This window comes from Bubalus kerabau, chromosome 15, assembly GCF_029407905.1.
Source record: "Bubalus kerabau isolate K-KA32 ecotype Philippines breed swamp buffalo chromosome 15, PCC_UOA_SB_1v2, whole genome shotgun sequence".
Lineage (NCBI taxonomy): Eukaryota > Metazoa > Chordata > Mammalia > Artiodactyla > Bovidae > Bubalus > Bubalus kerabau.
This window is the reverse complement of record NC_073638.1, coordinates 64175621-64202606: the sequence shown is the minus strand read 5'-3', so window position 1 is coordinate 64202606 and position 26986 is coordinate 64175621. Positions and strand designations below refer to the sequence as shown.

Here is a 26986-nt window from a genome sequence, read left to right as displayed (position 1 = left end):
TTCTTTGTTTTCCTTTCCTTTAAAAAAATTTTTACTATTCTAATTGGTGTGCAGTGGTACCTCACGGTGATTTCAATTTGTATTTCCTTAATAACTAACAATGTTGAGCATCAGAAACCTTCTTTGGTAAACTATCTACTCAACTTATTTTTCTCAAACTTTTTTTGGTTGTTTGTTTTCTTATTAATAAGTTTTAGGAGTTGCCTATATATTCTGGAACCAAATCCTTGGTCAGAAACATATTTTGTAAACATTATTTCCCAATCTGTGGCTTTCATTTTCCTAAAATTTCCTAAAATTGCAGAAGAGCTAAACAACTTTTTTATTTTATGAATTGTACTTTTGATGTCATAGCTAAGATATCTTTGCCAAGTCTAATATCTCAAAAATGTATTCTATATTTTCTTCAAGAAGTCTTACAGTATTAATTTTTCCATTTAGGTCTATGATTCATTTGGAGTTCATTTTTACACATGGTATGAGGTACAGCATGGGATTCTTTTTTTTTTAATTTGGATATCCAGTTGTGCCAGTACTACATATCAAAAAGATTATTCTTGGTACTTCTCTTGTAGTTTAGTGGTTAAGACTTTGCATTTCCACTGCAGAAGGCACTGGTTTGATCCCTGGTTGGGGAACTAAGATCCCAGATACTGCACAGTGAAGCAAAAGAAAAAAATAAAAAGATTATTCTTTACCTACAGAACCTATTTGAACCCATGTCCAAAAAAGTCAACTAGCCATGGTTGTGGTTCTGTTCTTAACTACTGTGTTACAATGATCAGTGTCTGTTCTTAGGTCAATAACACACAGTCTGATAAATGATTCAGGTTGTACAAATCTTGGAATTTTGTTATTTTTCAAAATTATTTTGGCCATGCGATATATTCCCAGAGAAATTTTGGAGTCAGTTGTCAATTTTTAAAAAAACAGTACATGAACTCTATACATCAGTTGGGGAAAACTACCATCTTAAAAGTACTGAGCCTTCTAATCGATGAGTGTATCTCTTTATTTTGGTCTTTAATTCTTCTTAGAATTTTTTTTGTAGCATTTACTGTATAATTCTTTAAATTATAAATCCCTAAGTATCTCATTTTTGATATTTTGTTCTAATTTTTTTTTTTAATGACAGCTTTATTGATATATGGGCTTCCCTTGAGGCTCAGCTGGTAAAGAATTCGCCTGCAATGCAGGAGACCTGGGTTGGGAAGATCCCCTGGAGAAGGGAAGGGCTACCCACTCCAGTATTCTGGCCTGGAGAATTCCATGGACTGTATAGTCCATGGGGTGGCAAAGAGTCAGACACGACTGAGCAACTTTCGCTTTCACTTTTATTGATATATAAAAGGTTACCCTTTTAAAGTGTACAAATCAGAGTTCTTTTATTTATTTATTTATTTTTTCAGAGTTCTTTTAAATACTTGGGGTTAAATATCTGGTGATTCACTCATCACCATAATCCAACTTTAGAACACTTTGGTGCTGCAAAACTAAACCTGTCCCATTAGCATTACCTCCTGTATATCGTCCTCTACCCAGCCCCTGGCAACTACTAACTTTTCTGTCTATGCATTTGCCCACTCACAACATCACAAATAAATGGAATCATATTATATTATACACAGTCTTTTGTGACTGGCTTCTTTCACTCACCATGTTTTCAAGGTTCATCCTGTTACAACATGAACATATCAGTACTTTGTTTAATGGCTGAATAATATTCCATTGGGCTTCCCAGGTGGCAAAGAAACCGTCTGCCAATGCAGGAGACCTAAGAGACACAGGTCCAATAACTGGCTGGGGAAACTCCCCTGGAGGAGGAAATGGCAACCCACTCCAGTACTCGTGCAAAGACAATCCCATGGACAGAGACTACAGTCCATAGGGTCACAAAAAATCATACACAACTGAAGCAACTTAGCACAGAGCACAATTACTACATTTTGTTTATTCATCAACAGATGGACATTGGGTTGTTTCCACTTTTGGGCTATTATGAATTACACCTTGATAAACACGAACAACTGACTGGTTCCAACTTGAGAAAGGAGTACATCAAGGCTGTATATTATCACCTTGCTTATTTAACTTCTATGCAGAACACATCATGTGACATGCCAGGATGGATGAAGCACAAGCTGGAATCAAGATTGCTGGGAGAAATACCAATAATCTCAGATATGCAGATGACATCACCCTAATGGTAGAAAGCGAAGAGGAATTAAACAACCTCTTGATGAAGGTGAAACAACAGAGTGAAAAATCTGCCTTAAAACTCAACATTCAATGGAGAAGGAAATGGCAACCCACTCTAGTATTCTTGCCTGGAAAAGTCCATGGACAGAGGAGCCTGGTGGGCTGCAGTCCATGGGGTTACATGACTTGAGCATGCATGCATGAGGGTGGAGGGAGATGGGTTGCTAGCAACAAACTCGTAGAACTAAAAAAAAAAACAAAAAAACAAAAAAACCCCTCGATATTCAAAAACTGAGATCATGGCATCCAGACCCATCACTTCATGGCAAATAGATGGGGAAACAATGGAAACAGTGACAAACTTGATTTTCTTGGGCTCCAAAATCACTGTGGATAGTAACTGCAGCCATGAAATCAAAAGACGTTTGCTCCTTGGAAGAAAGGCTATGACAAACCTCAGTTCAGTTCAGTTGCTCAGTCATGTCTGACTCTTTGTGACCCCATGAACTCCAACAGGCTTCCCTGCCCATCACCAACGCCCAGAGCATGTGCAAACTCATGTCCATCAAGTTGGTGATGCCACCCAACCATCTCATCCTCTGTCATCCCCTTCTCCTCCTGCCTTCAATCCTTCCCAGCATCAGGGTCTTTTCAAATGAGTCAGTTCTTCCCATCAGGTGGCCAAAGTACTGGAGTTTCAGTTTGAGCATCAGTCCTTCCAATGAATATTCAGGACTGATTTCCTTTAGGATTGACTGGTTAGATCTCCTTGCAGTCCAAAGGACTCACAAGAGTCTTCTCCAACACCACAGTTCAAAAGCACCCATCCTTTGGCGCTCAGCTTTCTTTATAGTCCGACTCTCACATCCATCCATGACTACTGGAAAAACCACAGCTTTGACTAGACAGACCTTTGTCAACAAAGTAATGTCTCTGCTTTTTAATAGGCTGTCTAGGTTGGTCATAGCTTTTCTTCCAAGGAGCAAGCGTCTTTTAATTTCATGGCTGCAGTCACCATCTGCAGTGATTTTGGAACCCAAGAAAATCAAGTCTGTCACTATTTCCACTGTTTCCCCATATACTTGCCATGAAGTGATGGAACCGGATACCATGATCTTAGTTTTCTGAATGTTGAATTTTAAGCCAGCTTTTTCACTCTCCTCTTTCACTTTCATCAAGAGGCTCTTTAATTCCTCTTCACTTTCTGCCATAAGTGTGGTATCATCTGCATATCTGAGGTTATTGATATTTCTCCCAGCAATCTTGATTCCAGCTTCTGCTTCATCCAGTCTGGCATTTTGCATTATGTATTCTGCATGTAACTTAAATAAGCAAAGTGACCATATACAGCCTTGATGTATTCCTTTCCCAATTTGGAACCAGTCAGTTCTTCCATGTCTGGTCCTAACTGTTGCTTCCTGACCTGCATACAGATTTCTCAGGAGGCAGGTAAGGTGGTCTAGTATTCCCATCTCTTTAATATTTTTTCACAGTTTGCTGCAATTCTCACAGTCAAAGGCTTTAGCGTAATCAATGAAGTGGAAGTAGATGTTTTTCTGGAATTCTCTTGCTTTTTCTATGATGCAATGGATGTTGGCAATTTGATGTGTGGTTCCTCTGCCTTTTCTAAAACCAGCTTGAACATCTGGAAGTTCTCGGTTCACATACTGTTGAAGAAGCCTAGCTTGGAGAATTTTGAACACTACTTTTCTAGTGTGTGAATGAGTGCAGTTGTGCAGTAGTTTGAGCATTCTGTCATTGCCTTTCTTTGGGACTGGAATGAAACCTGACCTTTTCCAGTCCCATGACCACTGCTGAGTTTTCCAAATTTGCTGGCATATTGAGTGCAGCACTTTAATACCATCATCTTTTAGGATTTGAAATAGTTCAGCTGGAATTCCGTAATCTCCACTAGCTTTCTTCGTAGTGATGCTTCCTAAGGCCCATTTGACTTTGCACTCCAGGATGTCTCACTCTAGGTGAGTGATCACAGCATCATGGCTATCTGGGTCATGAAGATCTTTTTTGTATAATTCTTCTTTCTAGTCTTGCAACCTCTTCTTAATATCTTCTACTTCTGGCAGGTCTATACCATTTCTGTCCTTTATTGAGCCCATCTTTGCATTAAATGTTCCCCTGGTATCTCTAATTTCCTTCAAGAGATCTCTAGTCTTTCCCATTCTATTGTTTTCCTCTATTTCTTTGCACTGTTTACTTAAAAAGGCCTTCTTATCTCTCCTTGTTATTCTCTGGAACTCTGAATTCAGATTGATGTATCTTTCCTTTTCTCCTTTGCCTTTCACTTCTCTTCTTTTCTCAGCTATTTGTAAGGCCTCCTCAGACAGCCATTTTGCCTTTTGTATTTCTTCTTCTTGGGGATGGTTTTGCTCACTGCCGCTTGTAAAATGTTAAAAACCTCCGTTCATAGTTAGTTCTTCAGGCACTCTATCAGATCTAATCTCTTGAATCTACTTGTCATTTCTACTGTATAATCATAAGGGATTTGATTTAGGTCATACCTGAATGGTCTAATAGCTTTCCCCACTTTCTTCAATTTAAGTCTGAATTTGGCAATGAGAAGCTCATGATCTGAGTCACAGTCAGCTCCTGGTCTTGTTTTTGCTGACTGTATAGAGCTTCTCCATCTTTGCCTGCAAAGAATATAATCAATCTGATTTTGGTATTGACCATCTGATGATGACCATATGTAGAATCTTCTTCCGTGTTGGTGGAAGAGGGTGTTTGCTATGACCAGTGCATTCTCTTGGCAAAACTGTTAGCCTTTGCCCTACTTCATTTTGTTCTCCAAGGCCAAACTTGCCTGTTACTCCAGGTATCTCTTGACTTCCTACTTTTGCATCCCAATCCCCTATGATGAAAAGGACATCTTTTTGGGGTGTTAGTTCTAGAAGGTCTTGTAGGTCTTCACAGAACCGTTGAACTTCAGCTTCTTCAGCATCAGTGGTTGGAACATAGACTTGGATTACTATGATATCAAATGGTTTGCCTTGGAAACGAACAGTGATCATTCTGTCGTTCTTGAGGCTGCACCCAAGTACTGCATTCCGAACTCTTTTTGTTGACTATGAGGGCTACTCCATTTCTTTTAAGGGATTCTTGCCCACAGCAGTAGATACAATGGCCATCTGAATTAAATCTGTCCATTCCAGTTCACTTCAGTTCACTGATTCCTAAAATGTTGATGTTCACTCTTGCCAACTCCTATTTGACCACTTCCAATTTACCTTGATTCACGGACCTAACATTTCAAGTTCCTATGCAATACTGTTCTTTACAGCACTAGACTTTAATTCCATCACCAGTCCCATCCACAACTGGGTGTTGTTTTTGTTTTGACTCAGCCTCTTCATTCTTTCTGGAGCTATTTCTCCACTCTTCTCCAGTAAACTACTGGGCACTTACCAACCTGGGCAGTTCATCTTTCAGTGTCCTATCTTTTTGCCTTTTCATACTGTTCATGGGGTTCTCAAGGCAAGAATACTGAAGTGGTTTGCCATTCCCTTCTCCAGGGTACCACATTTTGTCAGAACTCTCCACCGTAACCCATCCGTCTTGGGAGGCCCTACATGGCATGGCTCATAGTTTCATTGAGTTAGACAAGGTTGTGATGACAAACCTAGAAAAGTATTAAAAAGAAGAGCTATTACTTTGCCAACAAAGGTCTGTATAGTCAAAGCTATGGTTTTTCCTGTGGTCATGTATGGATGTGATAGCTGGACAATAAAAAAGGCTACGTGCAGAAGAACTGATGCCTTAAAACTGAGGTGCTGGCTAGAGAGATTGGACTTCAAGGAGATCAAACCAGTCAATCCTAAAGGAAATCACTGGAAGGACTGATGCTGTAGCTCCAATACTTTGGCCACCTGATGTGAAGAGTTGACTCACTGCAAAAGACTCTGATGCTGGGAAAGACTGAAGGCAGGAGGAAGAAGGGGATGACAGAGGATGAGATGGTTGGATGGCATCAGTGACTCAACGGACGTGAGTTTGAGCAAACTCTAGGAAATGGTGAAGGACAGGGAAGCCTGGCTTGCTGCCATCCACGGAGTCGAAAAGAGTCAGACACAACCTAGCAACCCAACAACAACAGCGAACATTCATTAAAGATTTGTCCAGATGGATAGTTTTAATTTTCTTGGGTATATACCTAGGAGTGGAATTCTGGTCTTATGGTAACTCCATGTTTCACATTTTGAGGAACAGCAGCAACCAAACTGGCTATACCATTTAACATTTCCACCAACAACATTTAATGTGTTGCAATTTCTCAACACCCTTGCTGATACTTGTTATTGTCTGTTTTTTTAATTTTTATTATAATACCCATCCTTGTATATGTGAAGAGGTACCTCACTGTGGTTTTGATTTTCATTTACCTAAAGATGTTGAGCATCCTTGCATTTTCTTCCTGACCAAACAAACAGAGAGAGGGGGAAAAAACCTTACATTTATGGGGATATGTGAAAGGGACAAAGAGGCAAATTGACAGAGCTCCCAATGACCAAAGCTGGAACATTCTGACCGAAGAAAATTAAGTGATATATATCTACAAGTCTATGCTGATAAAATTAAATAAATAGAAACAGGACAAAATGTAAATCTCCCTTGAAGAATACTAAATAATTTGTGCAGCAATTCTACATTCAAGGAGGTAGACCATAACTCCACACTCTGCACACAGCAATGTGCTATGTGCAATGGACTGCACATAGCAATTTTCTTCCAAAGAGGACAGTACTGAAAAGAGGACCAAAAAAAAAAAAAAAAACCCCGTAACTTTACTGTGTAGAAACCTGACAAACATTTCCTCAGCCAGTTGGTAAAGATCAACATCAATAGTGATAAATCATGTTGATAAGATGTACTCTTACTACGATGTAATGAAATAACACTTTACTCTGCCATCTCCCTTTGGAAAACCCACAATTCCATTCTGATTATGATGAAAAAACATTAGGCAAATTCCAAGAGAAGGGCATTTTATGAAATACTTGACCAGTATCTCTCACAACTATTAATATAAAGGTCATTAAAACAAGTAAAAGTCTGAGAAATTATGATGGCAAAGAAGTATCTACTGAGATAACGTTAAAGAAATGTAAAGTGGTATCCCTGGAGAACCAAAAAAGACATTACCCAAAAACTAAGGAAACTTGAACAAACTATGGATTTTAGTTGATAACAATGTATCAGTTTACTACTTGTAATAAATGCACCATAAAAATATAAGAAGTTAATAATAGGGGAAACTGGGCGAGGGGGTATATGGGAACCCCGTACTACCTGAAACTCTAAAACAGCTCTCGGGGAATTCCCTGGTGGTCCAGTGGTTAGGACTCCACGCCGTCACTGCTGAAGGCCAGGGTTCAATCCCTGGTCACGAACTAAGATCCCAAAAGCTGAGAGGCGCAGCCAAAAAATTTTTTTTTTAAAAAGGGCTCTCAAAAATATAGTCTACACTAAGAAAAAGCTGTAAGCCATAGTCAAATCTGGAAACCTTTTTACGAGTAAGATAAAGATCAAGATAATTTAAATATCAGGAGGTTCTGGTATTGGTTTTTTGTTTTGCCTTATTTCCATATATCCATGCAAATTTCAATCATTTTTTTAACAAGCAAGGAATAATCATAATCTCCTAACTGGTCTCTCTGCTTCTGCCCTAACTCTTCCCACTCCCCACTCTCAGCTGAGTCACTCCCTTAAACAGTGAAGTCCTATGATAGTTCTATTTTTAATATTTTGAGCAGTCTCCATACTGTTTTCCATAGTAGTTGCAACTGACATTCCCACCAACAGCATATAAGGGCTGCCTTTCCTCCCCATCTTATCCAACACTTATTATTTGTTGTTTCTTTGACAATGGCCATTCTAACAGGTGTAATGTGATATTGTACTGTGCTTTGATTTGCACTTCCCTGATGATGAGTAACATTAAACATTTTTTCATGTGTTTTTTGGCCATCTGTACATCTTGAGGGGGGATGAGTGCAACAGGCGAGGGAGATTAAGAAGTACAAATTCCCAATTATGAAATAAATGAGTCATAGTGATGAAATGCACAGCATGAGGAATATAGTCAATAATATATTAATTCTGTGTGGTGACAGATGGTAACTATTTTGGAATGTACAGAAATACTGTATCAGTATGTTGTACACCTGGAACTCACAGTGTTGTAAGTTCAATACTGTTTAAAAAAAAAAAAAGTAAAGCCAAAACATGAAAACTCTTATGCTTAAATCTGTCCAATGGCTTCCCATCTCACTCTAGTAAAAGCCAAAGTTCTTATAATTCTCAATGCACTAAGTTACCTAACTGTTGCTCCCTTAAACCTCCAATTTTATCTATTCTCCACTCCAGCCACACAGGTCTTCTGGCTGCTCCTCCTTAAACATAAAAAGCTGTTTTACCTCATTTCCCCTCAGATCTCTGCTCAAACCTCACCTTACAGAAGACTTCCCTGACCATCTGATATAAAACAACATCCTTCCTCTGTCCTCTTTCCACACTGCCTGACTCTGTTTTCTTGCTTTCTTTCTCTCCAGAGCACTAATAAATACTTGACATTATTTACTAGCTGGCCTATTAGCCACTAAAATGAAACTCCATGAGGACAGGGCCTTTGCTTTCTTCACTGCTATAACCCCAGCACCCAAAATAGTATCTGGCACATCGTAGATAACTCATAAATAATTACAATCTATGTTCTGTTTCAGAAAAGGAATCACCTTTAAGTTACAGCTCAATCACCTCTGATTGCCTGACCTGATTGCCCAGCATCCTGATAAAGCTTGGAAAATAAAAAATGAAGGACTAAGCCAGTAGATCAACCCTTTCTTAAAAAAACTCGAATACTTTTGAGACTTCTATTAATTCTAGGCATTGTATGAGAGTTTTCAATATAAAGCAGAGATCTAACCAGGCCACTATTCAATGAATTTAATTACTGAAGCCCATATTAAGAACATTCTCCTTGGGTAGCATGTTCTTATGTCCATAATACTTAAGAAATAAAACACATTCCAACTTTTAAAATCAATTAGCAAAAGTTCTGTGAAATATGTTAAATCCCAGGTAAACAAGCCAGTACTTGCACACAAGTAATAAGTTACTTAAGAGTGAATGAATGATTTTTCCTTAAGTAGTCACATTATTTTCTTCTCTGTGTTAAAGAACCTGGTCATTGAAAATATATATATTCTAATATAACAAAAACAGATTTTTTTTTAACTTGGAAAATATTGTTTTAGTCTAGGTATTAACTTTTCCAGTTGAGAAACATAAGAACCCTGGTTTGGAAGTTAGGGGGCCCAGATTCCAGTACTGATTCTGTAAATAACATATGTCAAGACTTTCAGCAAAGCATATGGAATCCTAGTTTTCCTATTTATGAAGCCTAATGTTCTGTGTATTCCTTTTGTTTGTTTTTTAGCATGTGGGATCTTAGTTCCCCAACCAGGGATCAAACCCACACTCCCTACAATGGAAGCATGGAGTCCTAACCACTGGACCACCAGGGAAGACCCTGTTCTGTGTATTTCTAATAATCTGAGTTAAACTAAATATTTTTACTTCATCTATTACACAGTATTTTTTTTTTAATTTTTATTTATTTATTTTTGGCTGTTCTGAGTCTTTATTGTTGTGTCAGGCTTTCTTTAGCTGCAGTAAGCAGGGGCTACTCTCTAACTGCGGTGCATGGGCTTCTCATTACAATGGCTTCTCTTGTTGTGGAGCATGGGCTTAGGTGCTTCATCTCATGTGAGGTCTTTCTGGACTAGGGATCAAACTTGTGTCCCCTGCATTGCAAGGTGGATTCTTAACCACTGGACCACCAGGAAAGCCCCACACAGTATTCTTCAGTATAAAATCTATCTTCAAAACAGTAGAGTGATAACCCTGAGTTCACTGAGTTACCTGTGTATGGAGAACTCTGTCTAGCATGTCTGTCCCACTCATACCTATATGTCAGATAAAATATATATTTTTTAATTTTAGCTAATTGTAGCCTGAGAATTTAAAAAGAAAAAAAAACCTGAAGCATAAGAATCAGTCTTTATTAAGGAGTTATTTATTGTGAATTTGAAAAATAAACTAATGAACCATGAAACAACTTGGTAATAGCTGTGAAACACACACACAAGCTTTGCAAATAAGCCACAGGATTCAAATCCAGCTCTGTATGTCCGTACTTTACAAATTCTTAAGGCTAACCAGATAGTCTCTGTTTCTTTAACTGTAAACTACGGTGAATAACAACATGCACATTCATTACTCTCCAGGTTGTAAGAGTAAATGATAAAGCATATATATATATATATGTATATGTATATACATATATGCTTCCCAGGTGGTGCTAGTGGCAAAGAATCTACCTGCCAATGCAAGAGACACAGAAGACATGAGTTCGATCCCTGAGACAGGAAGACCCCCTGGAGTAGGAAATGGCAACCCACTCCAGGATTATTGCCTGGAGAATCCCACGGACAGAGGAGCCTGGCAGGTTACAGCCCACTGGATCGCGGAGAATCAGACATGACTGAGCACACACAGCATATATATATATATAATTTACCACAGTATTGTGTTTGGCACATCATATTCTATCAATGCTATTATTACTGCACTTAAAAGATGAGGTATACATTTATACAACTGACATTTAATGACTGCCAAGCATTATGCTAGGCACTAGAAGACACAGAAATAAAAAGGCATTAAGTAAACAAATGAACAAACATTACATAATATAAGGCTTACCTCTAGGAAATGACACGTGAGTACTGAAAGAAAGAAGAGAAATTATTCAAGGAAAGAAGAGTATTTCAGGAAGAAAACACCACCAAATATAAAGACCTGGAAATGTAAATAAGATGATACATTAGACCTTTAAGTAATTCTACATGGTTGTACTAGGGATGGGGATTATGAGTCAGACAGGAGCCATACTATAGAATATTACATGTCAACATAAGAATCTCACATTTATCTTCAAGGGAACGAAGACCATCTGAAGAATTTTAATCAGTGCTAAATGATTACACTCGTATTTTAAAAGAATGGTTTTTAACCAGGGACGCTCATCAGCATCATCTCTGGATTTTTTCACACTATACACTCTCAACTCTGCCATATACCAGGAGGAGGGAATCACTCTTAGAAGGACAATCTGAGAAGCACTGTGAAGAACAGAGGAAGCCTAAAAGTAGAAAGGCCAAGATCCTACTGCAGAAATCTAGCTAAAAAGTGATAAGGACAGAATGAACAGTGGAAATAGTTAAGACATCTAAGAACTCTTGAAAAATAGAACTGACAAGACTTGGCCAACAACAATTTGTGGGGGAAGATGAAGGAACCATGAATGATGGGGAACCACTCATAAGGCTGAACAAATCTGAAGGAGTCTGACAGAGGATGCATTAAATTTGAGGTAAGGTGTTCCCTGATAGCTCAGCTGGTAAAGAATTCGCCTGCAATGCAGGAGATCCCAGTTTGATTCCTGGGCTAGGAAGATCCCCTGGAGAAGGGATAGGCTACCCACTCCAATATTCTTGGGCTTTCCTGGTAGCTCAAGATGGTAAAGAATCCTCCTGCAATGGGGGAGACCTGAGTTCAATCCCTAGAGTGGAAAGATCCCCTGAAGGAGGGAACAGCAACTCACTCCAGTATTCTTGCCTGGAGAACTCCCATGGAAAGAGGGGCCTGGCAGGCTACAGTCCCTGAGGTCACAAAGAGTCAGACACGACTGAGCAACTAAGCACAGCACAGGAGGTGTTCGTAAGAGTTAATGTGGGAACAGGGCCAGTGAACATTCCCACTTGGAACTCAGGAAAGAAAACTAAGCTGACAATAATTGGGTATTACTACCATCTGGGTATTTTTGAAGTCACGAAATTGGATGAAATTGCCCAAAGAACATCCTCCCTGAGAAATGAGCTGAGGACTGAAGTGAGTGGGACACTTACGGAGGACACAGCAATCAGCAGAGGTCTCCATGGAAAGGGGACAGGCAGTAAGCTAGCCTTGTGCCGAACCACAGGAAAAGAAGAGGAAAGAGCTGTGTGTGACCTGAGGTGGGCAAGCTAGGTACATAGAGCAGCTGAAAGAAGACCAACATGCTTTGAGTGCACTGAGGGAAGGGGAGCGTGCCAGCAGACCCAGTCACTGGAGAGACAGCTGCTGCTGCTGCTGCTAAGTCACTTCAGTCGTGTCCGGCTCTGTGTGACCCCAGGCAGAGGCAAACACGACAAGCCTGTGCGGTACAATAAAGAGTTTGGGTTCTATTGCATTTCAAGTGCAATGGAAAACAACTGAAGGATTTTAAGCAAGGGGGTGAGAAATAACACTTTTCAAAGGTGACTCTAGCTGCTACGTGCTACAAAACTTCCCTCAGTTCCCAAACTAAAACTGAAAACAAAGGAAATCTTAAACTCAAATAGACCTTTTATTGTCATAACAACCCTCTCATACAAACATTACTATATATAAGTAGCCCCAAGTTTCACTAAAAACTGCTTTAAAAACAAGTGTTAAGGGATGTAGAGCTTAATGAAGTTGGCTACTAACTGATGAATAATTCCACTGTGATGTCCTTTAGTTTAAAAAAAGTGAAAATAATAAGGTGGTTGATGATAGAAGATACCTCTTTTCCTTTGAACCTGACTTTGCAGAGTATCATGTGAGAAGAGACAACTCTGTGTTAAAAATAGTAAACTTTTCAGGAAAGTAATGGCTATAATTGAACAACAACAACAAAAAAACGGTATAATCACAAATGTTGACAAGGATATGGAGAAACTAGAAGCCTCGTGCGTTGCTGGTTGGAATGTAAAATGGCACATCCACTTTAGAAAAGGCTGGTAGAGCTCCTCAAAATGTGAAACACCGTTATCACATGACCCAACAATTCTATTCCTAGGTAGAATTTTCCTGCACAAGGAAAATGAAACATGTTTTCATTTAAATACTTCTACACAAATGTTCACAGCAGCAATATTCACAAGGGCCAAAAAGTGACACCAACCAAATGTCCATCAACTAGGGAATAACCAAAAGTGTGCTAAATCGCTTTAGTCATGTCCGAAACTTTGCAACCCTATGGACTGTAGTCTGCCACGCTCCTCTGTCCATGGATTTTCCAGGCAAGAATACTGGAGTGGGTTGCCATTTCCCTCTCCAGGGGAACCTCCTGCCCCAGGGATCGAACCTGCGTCTCTTATGTCTCCTGCACTGGCAGGAAGGTTCTGTGCCACTAAAGCTACCTGGGAAGCAAGCTATATCTAAACAATGGAATATTATTCCATTATAAGCACTTCTAAGTCCCGATACATGCTCTAACAGGGATGGCTCTCAAAAACATTATGCTTAGGCAAAGAAGCCAAACACAAAAGAACACTTATTTTATGATTCCATTTATACTAAACGTCCAGGAAAACAAATCTACAGACATTAAATGAATTAACGGTTGCCTAGGACTCGGGCTGAGAATGGGGAATGAGGTTTCTTTTGGGGGTAATGAAAATGTTCAAACAGTAAGACTGTGGTGACACTGGTCATATAAATATACTAAAAATTACTGAGCTGTATACTTAATATGTGGGAGAATTTTATGGTATGTAAATTAAATCTTAATAAAACTGTTAATTTTTTTTAGAAAGTGTTGGAGGAGTCAAATGGCTTGCAATCACTATCTCTAATGATTGGAGCTCATCATCTTACAGCTTCTTTGGGCCTTAATTTTTTTTTAAGACTATCTCATTACATACATAATTTCTGTATACTGCATCACCTTGGCTCTTCAGGGGCCATTAGACGTAGGTTCTGTAGGAGATTAGAAAGCAGAAGAGAGAAGCCTGCGTGTTACCTGTCCATTCCCTCCCTGTATCACAACCATGGTTCCAGCCATGCTGCATCTTTTCACAACTACAGTTCCATCTGGGCTCTAGTAACTGGTGTCCCTTCATAGGCCTAGAAGTGGCTTCACACTGCCGTTACTCACTCAGTGTCTCAATATCCCTTTTTGGTTCCCTTAATTCTACTCCTAACCATACTATTGAGCCCTTCACCATCGAAGTGGTCTCAAATGAATCATCTAAGAGAAATGATGTTTCATGCAGGACTCCGACGGATAACTGGTATAAAGGAGGTACAACTGGTCCTTTGTACCAGTTATTGTTAAATCAAATATGATTTCTTGAATTAAGTAAATGTTTTAATTTTATATACATTGTTAATGATCTTTACAAAAAAATCCAACTGCAGGTTGTATAAATGATACATTTGTTAAATAGAAGGTATATCTGTTTTTCACTAAGAAAGTGAAATAAGTAGTATGGTATTTCCTGCCTAGTGGAGCAGTAGAACATATTCAAAGACCAATCTACCAGTTCCAAATATTATCCACAACAAAGAGAGACAGACTTTGGCATTTGTAACAGATGCCCAAGAGAGACGATGCCAAAGTCAAGGCTACTCAGAGCTTCCGCTTTTTCTTCAGTCGGGAAATAAATTGAATGTGACAGTAATGTGGCATGTGGTTGGCTATCTGTGTGATGACAAGAGTCACCAAGACCTGATTGGACACAATTCCAATATTCCATCCCATCTTCCTTTTTTTATTTCTGTCATCACCTGCATTACTGACTTTTCCTTTGAACAAAGAAAACATTTCAGGTCCAATTTTTTCCAATCCCAATATTTTTCTAGAATGTTTTTCTTTTAAAAGAAATAACATCTGTCAAAGCAAATTATTTTGTGATTTGAACTGCTGCAGTGTATTAACAATCTGTAATGTCCAGAAATTAACATTCATTTAAGAGGCAGACAAAAATGACTGTGGGTCCTCTCATTTCAGGCTAGGAAGGGATTATTGAAAGGGAACACACAGAGCTGGTTACTTATACTACACAATAGAATCCATGTCTCCATGATTCAAACATATAAGTACTATGAAATATTTTTAATTTCTTTATTGTACCTTATTGTTTGTGTCTTTCCCTTACACCAAGTTAAATTTCTTCCGTGTTTGAGAAACTAGTAGAGCTGAATTCTTAATCATCATAATTTTGTTCACTAATATTAACATGGTCTAGGATTTCTGGCATTAAGTAAGGAAACTCTTCCTGAAGATATACACTTAATTCTAGAGTGTATATATACTTTCTACAGACACACACAATAATTCACACTTGTGAACAATTTTGTAGACAAACATTTGTACATCTTTGGTTTAGTACAAGAACCCCATAAACAACATTTTTGAGGAGGGAAAGGGATTTTCAGGAGAATCAAAATCCAAACTTTTAACTTTCATTTTGATACGATACTATTTCTTCTTTTGCTATAAATTTTTAAACTTTTATTGGAGTATAGCTGATTTACAATATTGTGTTAGTTTCAGGCATGCCCTATAAATTTTACTAAAAAGTAATCAGAAAATTTCCAGATGCTCAACATTTTTTCTTAAGGAAATTTCCCGAAATTTGTAAGCCCATTAACCAAAAACTTATAATAAAACCACTAGTATTTTATACAACTGCAATTGTACAATATTATTTATAGTATTTTAAGATTGATTTCAGATACCAAAGAAGAATATTTATATATTGCCTTAAAATATCCTACATGTTATGGTTATGTTACAAATTTTCAAGCCTTTATCTTTCAGAAACATACATATGGCTGAAAGAGACACATACAAGGCATGAAATTCACTCTGAAATAAAACAAAGTAAATACAAAGTAGGGAGACAAAGTTGGTATGGACATATATGAAAGGAGAGTGATCATGTCCTAAAACTGTAGAAGCTGGCTAATGGATACATATGGATTCATTATAGCTTTAAAATGTGTTTGGTTTAAAATGTTCCATAATAAAAATGCCGCTGCTGTTTGTAGTAGAGAAAAATCAACTTCTACTAATTCACGTTACAGATCCCTGGTCCAAAACAAAGGCGAATACAGAAGAAGAAATTATAATGAACACTGGAGAAAAGGTATATATTTTGAAACAATAATTTAAAAAGATACCATAAAATGTTATTCCAGTGTCATAATTTACAAGCTAAAGTAACTTAAAATTTGTTAATAAACGTGTTCATTAAACCTGAATAACAGACAAACTCATTCTGAAGTATACTTTATGAGGATGCTAATTGTCCATAAGGTGCACAACTGTTTGCTGCTGTTGTTTAGTCGCTGTCATGTCAGACTCTTGCGAACCCACGGACTGTAGCCCACCAGGCTCCTCTGTCCATGGGATTTCTCAGGCAAGAATACTGGAATGGGTCACCATTTCCTTCTCCAGGGGATCTTCCCAACACAGGGCTTGAACCCAGGTATTGAGCTCATGTCTCCTGTTTGGCAGGCAGATTCTTTACTATTGAGCCACCAGGGAAACCCAAGGTGCACAATGAAAGTGAAAAACTTTCAGTCATGTCCAACTCTTTGTGACCCGATGGGCTATACAATCCATGAAATTATCCAGGCCAGAATACTGGAGTGGGTTGCCTTTCCCTTCTCCAGGGGATCTTCCCAACCCAGGTCTCCCGTATACAGGCGGATTCTTTACCAGCTGAGCCACAAAGGAAGCCTAAGAATACAGGAATGGGTAGCCTATCCCTTCTCCAGCGGATCTTCCAGGAATCGAACCAGGGTCTCCTGCATTGTAGGCAGATTCTTTACCAACTGAGCTATCAGGGAAGCCCTGAGTGGACAAAAGATGTACACACAATAGGTCTATGCTAATTGGCTGGTATACTAGATTAGCTTTAAAAAAAAAATACATATAATTTTTTTTTTTTTTTGGCTATGCTGGGTCTTTGTTGCTGCACGAGCTTTTCTCTAGTTGTGGCAAGTGGAGGCTATTGTTTAGTTGTAATGAGCCGTTTTCTCATTGCGGTGGCTTCTCCTGCTGCAGAGCATGGGCTCTAAAGGTGCATGGGTTTCAGCAGTCGCGGTTCCCAGGCTCTCCAGCACAGGCTCACTAGCAGTGGCACACAGGTTTAGTTGCTCAGCAGAGTGTGGGATCTTCCCAGACCAGGGATGGAACCCATCTCCTGCATTGGCGGGAAGATTCTTTACCGTTGAGCCATCAGGAGAGCCCTAGATTAGCTTTTAATAGCAAGTCTGGAGTCATCATCTTCTATGCTGTAAGTCAGGGTCATTGGGCCCAAACTTGCTTTTGTTAAAAAGTAATACAAAGATACTAACAGCAAAAGACCATCTCTTGTTTTTTTTGTATCGCCACTGTTCTATTTAAACCCTATCCTTTCAAATGATTCATACTCTTACTTTGGCATTGTCCAATAAACCTTATTTATGTAGCTTTAGCCAAACCAAATTATTTCAATAACTTAATGTCTGTTTAAAAGGGGATAGTACCAGCTGTTCTAACAGATCAACATTCAGTTTGCTCAATATAAGAAATGTTTAAAAATGTTAAGCCATCTAATTTAGGCAGATCCAAGCAAAAGTATTTTAGCCTATCCACATTTTTGTGTTTATCATGCTTCACTAGGTCAGATAAATCGGGTCCCAAGTTATTTAAATAGGATCAGTGATCACACAGTAATGAGAATGATGGCATTTAAGTCATACGAAAATTTCATTATTTTATATTTAGTTATATCCTATAGGCCTACAAACATAGGGTAAGTTACATGGTCAGGATCCCTAAATGTAACTTTAATGTTACATTAAATGTAAGTTTACGGAGGCCAAATTTAAACTCTGAGATATTAGATAATAACTCAAAGCAGAATGTATTCCAGCATTAACTATATTCTTTATTAGATCAATATCTATTTAAGACTTATTAGGTGACAGATATTTTCAGGAAGGCAGAGGGAAGGGGGGAGGACTAAACAGCTCAACTTGGATTGTCAAGAAACATCCAAGGGTTAATGGATAGGAGTCAACGATAAACAACAATATAGAAATATTTACTATCAAGGACTGACAAGTGCTACAAAGAAACTTAAAGCAGGGTACTGAGCAACACAGCAATAAAGTGGAGTACAGATGGGGACAGGGGAACCAAGGAGGGGCCTAACAAAGCAACATTTTGAACCGAAAGAAGTGCAGGAGAAAACCCTATAGACAGACTATCAGAGGGAAGAGTGGTGCTAGTACAGGAAACAGCCCAAAGACCCCAAGATAAGAGCATTCTTGTTGCTGTTCAAGGAACAATGGGAAAATGGTATGCTTTTTTCAGAGATAAAAGAGACAGAGGTCAACGGAGAATCTGTGGTCATGATTCTAGGAAAAAAAAAACGAAAGAAAAATGAATGGATATGCTAAAACTAGGTCCATGCTCTCCCATTTACCTCTTCAGGTTATATAGTACCTCTACACATTTTTGAACACATGCTTACTACTGAACAAAAAGAAAAAAAAAACCTAATTGCAGAAAGGCCTAGGAGGGAAAAAGCCTAGCTAGACTGGCCCAAGGGAAATTCAGAAACTGTGTAACATCCTGGTAATAAGTCATCTAGCATGTTCCTAAAATTTAGAACAGCAGCAGCAGCAACAAAGGATAAACATTTCACAAAGAAGGAAGACATTTTGTATGTAAGTTTAGCAAAAGAGTAGGCAATATGTTTTTAAACAAAGCTTGTAGTCTCACTTGCATCACTGGGGGTGGGGGTGGGGGGAACCTCTCATTGAAGTACTGTTTCTCTTACTGAAGTACTGTTTCTCAATGTAAAATACTTCTTTTCAAAAGACTACCAAATATCACTGTTTCAATTAGACTGTGATTTAAATCTACATTGCCTTCCTCATTCACCTTCCATTCTTCATTACCCTGTGTTTTCTCGTATCACTTACCAAAATACCAGAAAATTTACAAAGTTTTATGTTTATTATTTATCATCTGTCTCACTCCACATACCCAGTTTAAAAGTCATCAGGGCAGGGATCTAGGTTTTGCTCACTAATATATTCCAAGCTCCAAAAGCCATGATAGGCACTCAGTAAACATCTCTAAAATTCCCATATCTTATGCTCAGTTCAGTTCAATTTAGTCGCTCAGTCGTGTCCGACTCTTTGCAACCCCACGGACTGCAGCACACCAGGCTTCCCTGTCCATCACCAACTCCCGGTGCTTGCTCAAATTCATGTCCATCGAGTTGGTGATGCCATCCAACCATCTCATCCTCTGTCATCCTCTTCTCCTCCTGCCTTCAATTTTTCCCAGCATCAGAGTCTTTTCCAATGAGTCAGTTCTTCCCATCGGGTGGCTAAAGTACCAGAGTTTCAGCTTCAGCATCAGTCCTTCCAATGAATATTCAGGACTGATCTCCTTTAGGATGGACTGGTTGGATCTCCTTGCAGTCCAAAGGACTCTCAAGAGTCTTCTCTAACACCACAGTTCAAAAGCATCCATCCTTTGGTGCTCAGCTTTCTTTATAGTCCAACTCTCACATCCATCCACGACTACTGGAAAAACCACAGCTTTGACCAGACAGACCTTTGTCGGCAAAGTAACGTCTCTGCTTTTTAATAGGCTGTTTAGGTTGGTCATAGCTTTTCTTCCAAGGAGCAAGTGTCTTTTAATTTTGTGGCTGCAGTCACCATCTGCAGTGACTTTGGAGCCCCAAAAAATAAAATCTCTCACTGTTTCCACTGCTTCCCCATCTATTTGCCATGAAGTGATGGAGTTTTCCGAATGTTGAATTTTAAGCCAACTTTTTCACTGTCCTCTTTCACTTTCATCAAGAGGCTCTTTTCTTCTTCTTCGCTTTCTGCCATAAGGGTGGTGTCATCTGCATATCTGAGGTTGTTGATATTTCTCCCAGCAATCCTGATTCCAGCTTGTGCTTCATCTAGTACAGTATATCTCATGATGTACTCTGCATATAAGTTAAATAAGCAGGGTGACCATATACAGCCTTGATGTGCTCCTTTCCCAATCTTGAACCAGTCAGTTGTTTCATGTCTGAACTAAACACAATCACAGAAAACTAAACAAACTCATCACACGAATCCCAGCCTTGTCTAACTCAATGAAACTATGAGCCATGCTGTGTAGGGCCACCCAAGATGGACGGATCATGGTGGAGAGTTCGTACACGATGTGGTCCACTGGAGAAAGGAATGGCAAACCACTTCAGCATTCGTGCCTTGAGAACCCCATGAACGGTATGAAAAGACAAACTGGGTGGGGCCACTGAGATTTTGTGGTAAGGGAACACCTTCACGAAGAGATGATTTTTAAGCAGAGATAAGAATGGCAAGAAGAGGGTGATAAGGTGATAAACATCACTAGCATCACCTAAGAACTAGTTAGAAATGCAAATTATTGGGCTCCACCTCAGATTTATTGATTCAACAACTCTGGGGTTAGATCCAGCAACTTGTCTTTCAACAAGCCCGCTGGGTGATTCTGAAGGACTCTTAAATTTGACAACCACTGATCTAGGGTTAGACTGAGTCAGAAAAGGGAATTACCAGAATTGTTTTGGCCTTAGGACATTTACATGTGCTCTTTCCTCACATCTTAGTGAAATGATACTTCTTCAAGCATTCTGTACTTGACTGTCAGTTTAATCTTATCAAAACTCTTTTTTGGGGCTGCTATTATCATCATCACCATGCCTGTTAAAAATCCGAATTCCAAAGCTCCCTACTGAGCCGTAGAGACTAAACTCCATTGTCTGTCATCAAAAGCCCTTGTGTCCAACTCTTTGTGACCCTATGAACTGCAGCCCAACAGGCTCCTCTGTCCATGGGATTCTCCAGGCAAGAATACTGGAGTGGGTTGCAATTTCCTCCTCCAGGGGATCTTCCCAACCCAGGGATCAAACTAGCATCCTTTCTGTCTCCTGCATTGCAGGTGGATTCTTTAGCACTGAGCCACCTGGGAAGCCCCACCTAAACAGCATATAGGTATGTAATTACATTTCTAAGAATTTTGCTGAAACACAGTATGTATATACCATTGCACAGAACAACAGGGAGCAGAGGTTGAAAGGCAGGAGGTTTCTAACATGAAATACCTTAAGAAGTCAGGTTGGGAGATAGAAAAAGGGTGAGAGATAGGTGGAAGGGACAGGGTGTAGGAGAGCTTTAGGTAGAAAGCAATTTAGGATGACCCAAGCAATTTTAAATGGACCAGTAAATGCCGGACCATATACAACACATTTCAGATTTTTAAAACCTTGACCTTAAGGTGTAGGAGTAGCAAAGGAAAGGTACTAAGCAAAGGAACAACATGATCAAACTGGTAGATTTGTGTTTTTAAAAACCACTCTGGGACTTCCCTGGTGGTCCAGTGGTTAAGACTCCACGCTTACAATGCAAGGGGTCAGGTTTGATAACTGGTGAGGGAACTGATCCCAAATACTGCAAGAAAGATCCTAAGTGCCACAACTGAGACCCGGCACAGCCAAAAATTAAATTAAGTTAAAATCACTCTGAATTCTATGAACAGAACAAACTGAAGTGAGGGAGGCAGAGGAATGGACTTGGAATTTGGGGTTGGTTGATGCAAACTATTACATTTAGAATGGATAAATAACAAGGTACTATATCCAATCTCCTGGGATAAACCATAATGGAAAAGAATATTTAAAAAAGAATGGAATGTATATATGTGTAAAACTGAGTCACTTTGCTATTCAGCAGAGATTGGCACAGCACTGTAAATCAACCATGTGCTTGTGCTTAGGTGCTCAGCTGCATCTGACTTTTTTCAGCCCCATGCAGCCAGCCAGGCTCCTCTGTCCATGGGGATTCTCCAGGCAAGAGTACTGGAGTGGGTTGCCATGCCCTCCTCCAGGGGATCTCCCCAACCCAGGGATCGAACCCAGGTCTTCCACATTGCAGGCAGATTCTCTACCATCTGAGCCACCAGGGAACCCCAAATCAACTATACTTCCATTAAAAAAAAATAAAGGAATGAACTGAAGGAAGGAAAGGAAAGATTTAAGATTATTTAGTTATCCAAGAGAAAAATAATAGTGGCTTGGATCAGGCTGGAGCAGCAGAAACACCAAGTAGACAATTCCATGACATTATTTAAGAGATGAAACAAAAGTCAGCAAGGTTTGGTGACAGAGCACGCACAACTCCCGGGTTCTGGCCTGAGCAACTAGATGGACAGAGGCGTGACTGAGAAAGGCTTCACTAGAGAAGCAGAGGTGGGGTGGATGGGGAAAGTATGAGCTCATCACTGATGATTCCTGCTACGTAGCCAATGAAAGCTCGAAGAGGTAGATGGATACGCAACTATATGCTCAGGAGAGGTTTGGGCTTTAGATGTGTATATGGGCATCTCTAGAGATGGTATTTTAAGTCATGGGCATGGATGTGATATCCTAGGACAAAGCGCAGAATGGACAAGAAATCCTATCAACCCCAAACCCTAAGGAAACAGTATGTGGAGATTAGAAGAGTTAAGAACTAGTGAAGAACAGGAAAAAGCAGCAGCCCAGAGAGGAAAGAGGAAAGTCAGAAAGTACAGTGCTATGGAAATGAAAGGAAGTATGTTTCAATTAGGAAAAAAGATGGACAACAATGATAAAGAACACTGAAAGAACGAATATTAATGATGGTCAGGATTCCAGGCCAGTTATAAACGATCATTAATCCATTACATAGGCAGATTACAGTATCGGACTATCTAAGTAGTCCAGTTCAGTAATGAAACATGCCCAGGTTTAAATCCCTGCTCCACTACTTACTTGCTATGTGGCTGTAAGTTTATTAATCTCACTATGTCTCAGTTTCCAATTCTTAAAAAAGAAGGTATAAACAATGCCTACCTCAAAAGATTACTTTGAGGATTAAATAGTGTTTGCATTGATCACTTAAAACAGTAGCTAGCACAAATAAGTTGTCAGTAACTGACATTACTTACAATATTACAAATTACTTACAACATTGTTTCTATGGGAAATTACGAACAACAGACGTTTGTTCCAAATAACCTTTCACTACTTTGCGATTGTCTCAACTCCTTACAAATTGTGATCTTTCAGGTCTTATCCCAAAAGCCTTGAGGAAAATGCTAGATTTAAAACTTACTCAAAATGTCCTTGGGCTTACCCCGGTGGCCCAGTGGTAAAGAATCTGCCTGCAACGCGGAGAACCTGGGTTCTATCCCTGGGTCCAGAAGATCCCCTGGAGGAGGGCACGGCAACCCACTCCAGTACTCTTGCCTGGAGAATCCCATGGACAGAGGAGTCTGGCAGGCTATCATCCATAGGGTGGCAAAGTGCCGGACAGGACTGAAGGAAGTGAGCGTGCACACAAAATGTCCTTAATATAGTAGCTGACCACTTCTGGAGAAACTAACCACTGTTTTGTTTTTTGCAAGGACAACCTATCACACTCATTACATCCATACTAAAATCAGGATGAATTTATAATTTATTTAGGAAATTCTAAAAACTGGTGGCAAAAAAGACTGTTTCAAGTCAAAAAGGCAAAACAAATATAATTTTATTTTAAAACAAAATATTTCTGTTTAGTCATCTTCTGGTGTATATTCAAATACCAACACAACATCTATCATAACTATGCTCTTCCAATTCTGTACAAAGACACAAATGTCAGGGAGAGAAAAGATGCAGGTCTGTAGCTTCCTGATGATTATCTTATAACCAAAAACATGCAAAGGTATTTAGAGTATCTAAAATAGCCCCACAAAGAACATTTCTAACCACATGGTGACAGATAAAGATATATGCTTATTTGGTCCCTAAAACTAAGAGGACAAACAAATGGAAATGTATATACAATCAGGTCTTATCCCTGAAATTTCCATGTACCCAGCAAGAACTATTTTAGAAACATTCAGAAATCTCTATACACTCTATTTAAAGTGAAATGCTAGAGTTTTACCATTAGCTCTTTATTTTTCAATTGTTAAACCAATGGAAATACCTAGTATCTTGTGGAGCCGTTATATCAAGAAAGTGTTATTTTGGAACTCATGAAAAAATGTTTACCATGCTATTTCCTATCAGCTGATGAAAATGTTTCATTTCAGGACCAAGTAAAGACATAAAGTAGAATGTTAGATCCCATATCAGTAACAACTGAACGTCACTACCATCTGTTAGCTTCTGAATAGGTTACTGGAAACAAGGTGACAGACAGGCTAACTCCTTGCGGATAAGTATCCACATCACATCATCACAACCAGTATTCATTTGCACCTTCAAGAAAAACTGCCACAAGGGGGAACAAAAACATTCAACTGATACATGAATTATGAAACAGCTTTTCAAAATGTTATAAAAAATATGAACAGTCTTCTGAAAACACACAATACTTACAGACTTACAGGGCATATTTCAGATTCAGTATTTTTCATATAACTGAAGAGAGCACTCGCACAGAATAAAATGAGGTACAATTAAGAAGTGTGTGTAGCCCTGTACAGATGGCCTGATCCTAACACAAGATGTTAACAAAGCGAGTTCATGGGGGAGGGGGAAAGCCTGCATTTTCTATGCTATAATTTAGCTAACTCCACCCCCAAAATATATTTTAAGAGGGGAGGGGCTGAGCATTTAAGAATCAATCGTTTTCAATAAACAAAATAAATCCCTTTTAGATTATGTGTTCCAAATAAATCTACTTACTGTTTTCAAATGTGTTTGGGAAGTCATTCTTTGTTACTTTGATAAATAACATTTGGAAAATATGACAAGTAGATTTTAGTTCCTTGCCTCAGAAGTATTCTGCTAAAAGAAACAACAGAAATAACTAGATAGCATTTATTTCACGTACCTAATAAAACATTTGTCATTTAAAACATAAACTATGCTGCATAAACACCTATCATTGTTCACTGAAGAGAAAGTAACTTTAATTTGTAAATTATGGTATATATGCAAAAGCTACTTGTAAAATGATAAGTCAAATTACCACCAAAAATAAATAAATAAAAAGGAAAAGTGCCAAACATTTTTCATGAACTCCTTAAACTGTATATAGTTCAAAATTATGACTATTTCTGCGAGGTCTCGGCATTTAGCTCCACACTGGCACATCACATTATTATATTCTTAACCCCATCTCTTTTGAACAAAGGACATTAAATTTTCTATGAAAGCATATTTTACTTTTCTTGAACGAATTTTTTCTCATTCTCTCAACAATCATCCCAAGGTACTATCTAAGACAAAAACCAGTTACTCTTCGCACATACTTTCCAAATCCTGAACGTGCAACTTCTACAAAAGAAGAAAACCTAGAATACTGTAATATATATAAAGTAAAAAAAAGTTCACTTCTGTTGTGACAATAATAAAAAAAATCTGATGAGATCATAAAGCCACGAAGCTTCCTGTTGGTAGCTGAGGATGAAGTCATTAGCAACCCAGGATTCCCTGGTCCTTGTAATCAGAAGCTGCACCTACCAGATTTCTGCATTGTTCGGCAGAGGTGGCTTTAAAACACCCCGCTCCCAAATCTTCCAAACCAAACCACGCCTTCCAGTTATCATTCAAATGGACCGTTTCACAGTGTAGCACTACTACACATTTCCCGCGAGCTTAAACATCTAGTAAGAGTCAACATTTTAGATTCCCTTGGTCATGCTGGAGCAAAGATGAACTCTTGAACCCCACGCTACATAATGAGCCGGGGCTTCAGAAACGAGATGGAGAAGCATGCTTCGGTTCTTCAACCTTTACGGCCTTCACTGACCGCCCCCCTCCTCCGGTTTCTTCCCAACTCTTAGTCACCCCAAAACACAGAAGGCAAAGAGAGATTCCTTACTTCCTGCTGTTGTTAAGAGGAGGACACCCAAGAGTAAGTTTGAACGCATGGAAGAAAAATAGCTTCATCTTGGCCACCACTGCGAACATATGTCACCCAGCCCAGGCGCAGCGTTCGCATCCCCGGGGCCCCCTGGCAGGCCCCCACGTCCCCGGGATTCTCCAGCAGCACAGACCACCCCCCCGCCCCAGGTCCCCCAATGTCAGGGACTCGGCTCCGCGCCTCTTGCGCTCCCGCCTCCCCCACCCTCACGCTCACCGCCGGGGCCCCCAAGACCACATTGTCCGTCACAATACAATGGAATGTCACTGCCCCGAACTCCTCGGCGGCCCGCTTGGCCCCCCGGCACGAGTTCCGAGTTTCCCTGATCGCCGAGTTCAGCCAGTAACCCAAACTTCACCATGTGGAAGCCCAGGACGCGGAGGCGACGGGGACCCACGACTCCCGCCCAAGCCTCCCTTTTACCCACGCTCCCCAGATGCGAATCCCACATCGGGCGCCCCCACCCACCCCGAAACCACCCCACAGGAGTTAGCAGCCGCTTCTCCCGGCAGGGTGAGGGCAACGAGACGAGCAGGGGGGGGTTCCCCGCCGACCCGAACCCTCGGGGGGTGCTGCACGGGGGCGAAGGCCCCAAACGCATCCCCGGCCTTTCCGGGCCCGCCAGGACCCCCCGCCACCCACTCTCCCTACCTGGCCTTGAGGCTGGGGCTGCTACCGCCGCTGCCGCTGCTGCTGGAGGCGGCGGCCGCGGCTCGGGGTTCGTAGGCCCAGGCGGGGGCGGGGGGTGGTGCGGCGGCGGCGCTGGAGGGGGCGGCGGGGGGCGCGGGCGGCGGCGGCGGCGGCGGGTCGGCGAAGCCGGAGGTCGCGTAGTTCCTGTCCATCGTGGGGGCGGCGGAGGGCGGGCGAGCTGCGGTGGGGGCTCCTCTAGGGCCCAGTGAAAGGGGGACGGGAGGGGAGGGAGGGGGCGGGGGGAGGAAGAGGAGGCGGCGGCGGCGGAGGGAGCTGCCCCCTCACATAGCCGCGGGCTAGC

At 40.2% G+C, this 26986-nt stretch overlaps 1 protein-coding gene across 3 annotated transcripts in view; it reads right to left on the bottom strand.

Annotated features, from left to right (window-relative positions):
- QSER1 (glutamine and serine rich 1) overlaps window positions 1-26781 on the bottom strand; it is an 82358-nt gene extending 55577 nt beyond the window's left edge. For 2 of the 3 annotated variants that reach the window (XM_055549260.1, XM_055549262.1), the window contains exon 1: window positions 26647-26779. The gene's annotated coding sequence lies outside the window, so the exon portion shown is untranslated. Of the gene's footprint in view, window positions 1-26646 lie in introns of all 3 variants that reach the window. The other variant, XM_055549261.1, reaches the window with a different exon arrangement.
- Between the last annotated feature and the right edge of the window lie 205 nt (window positions 26782-26986).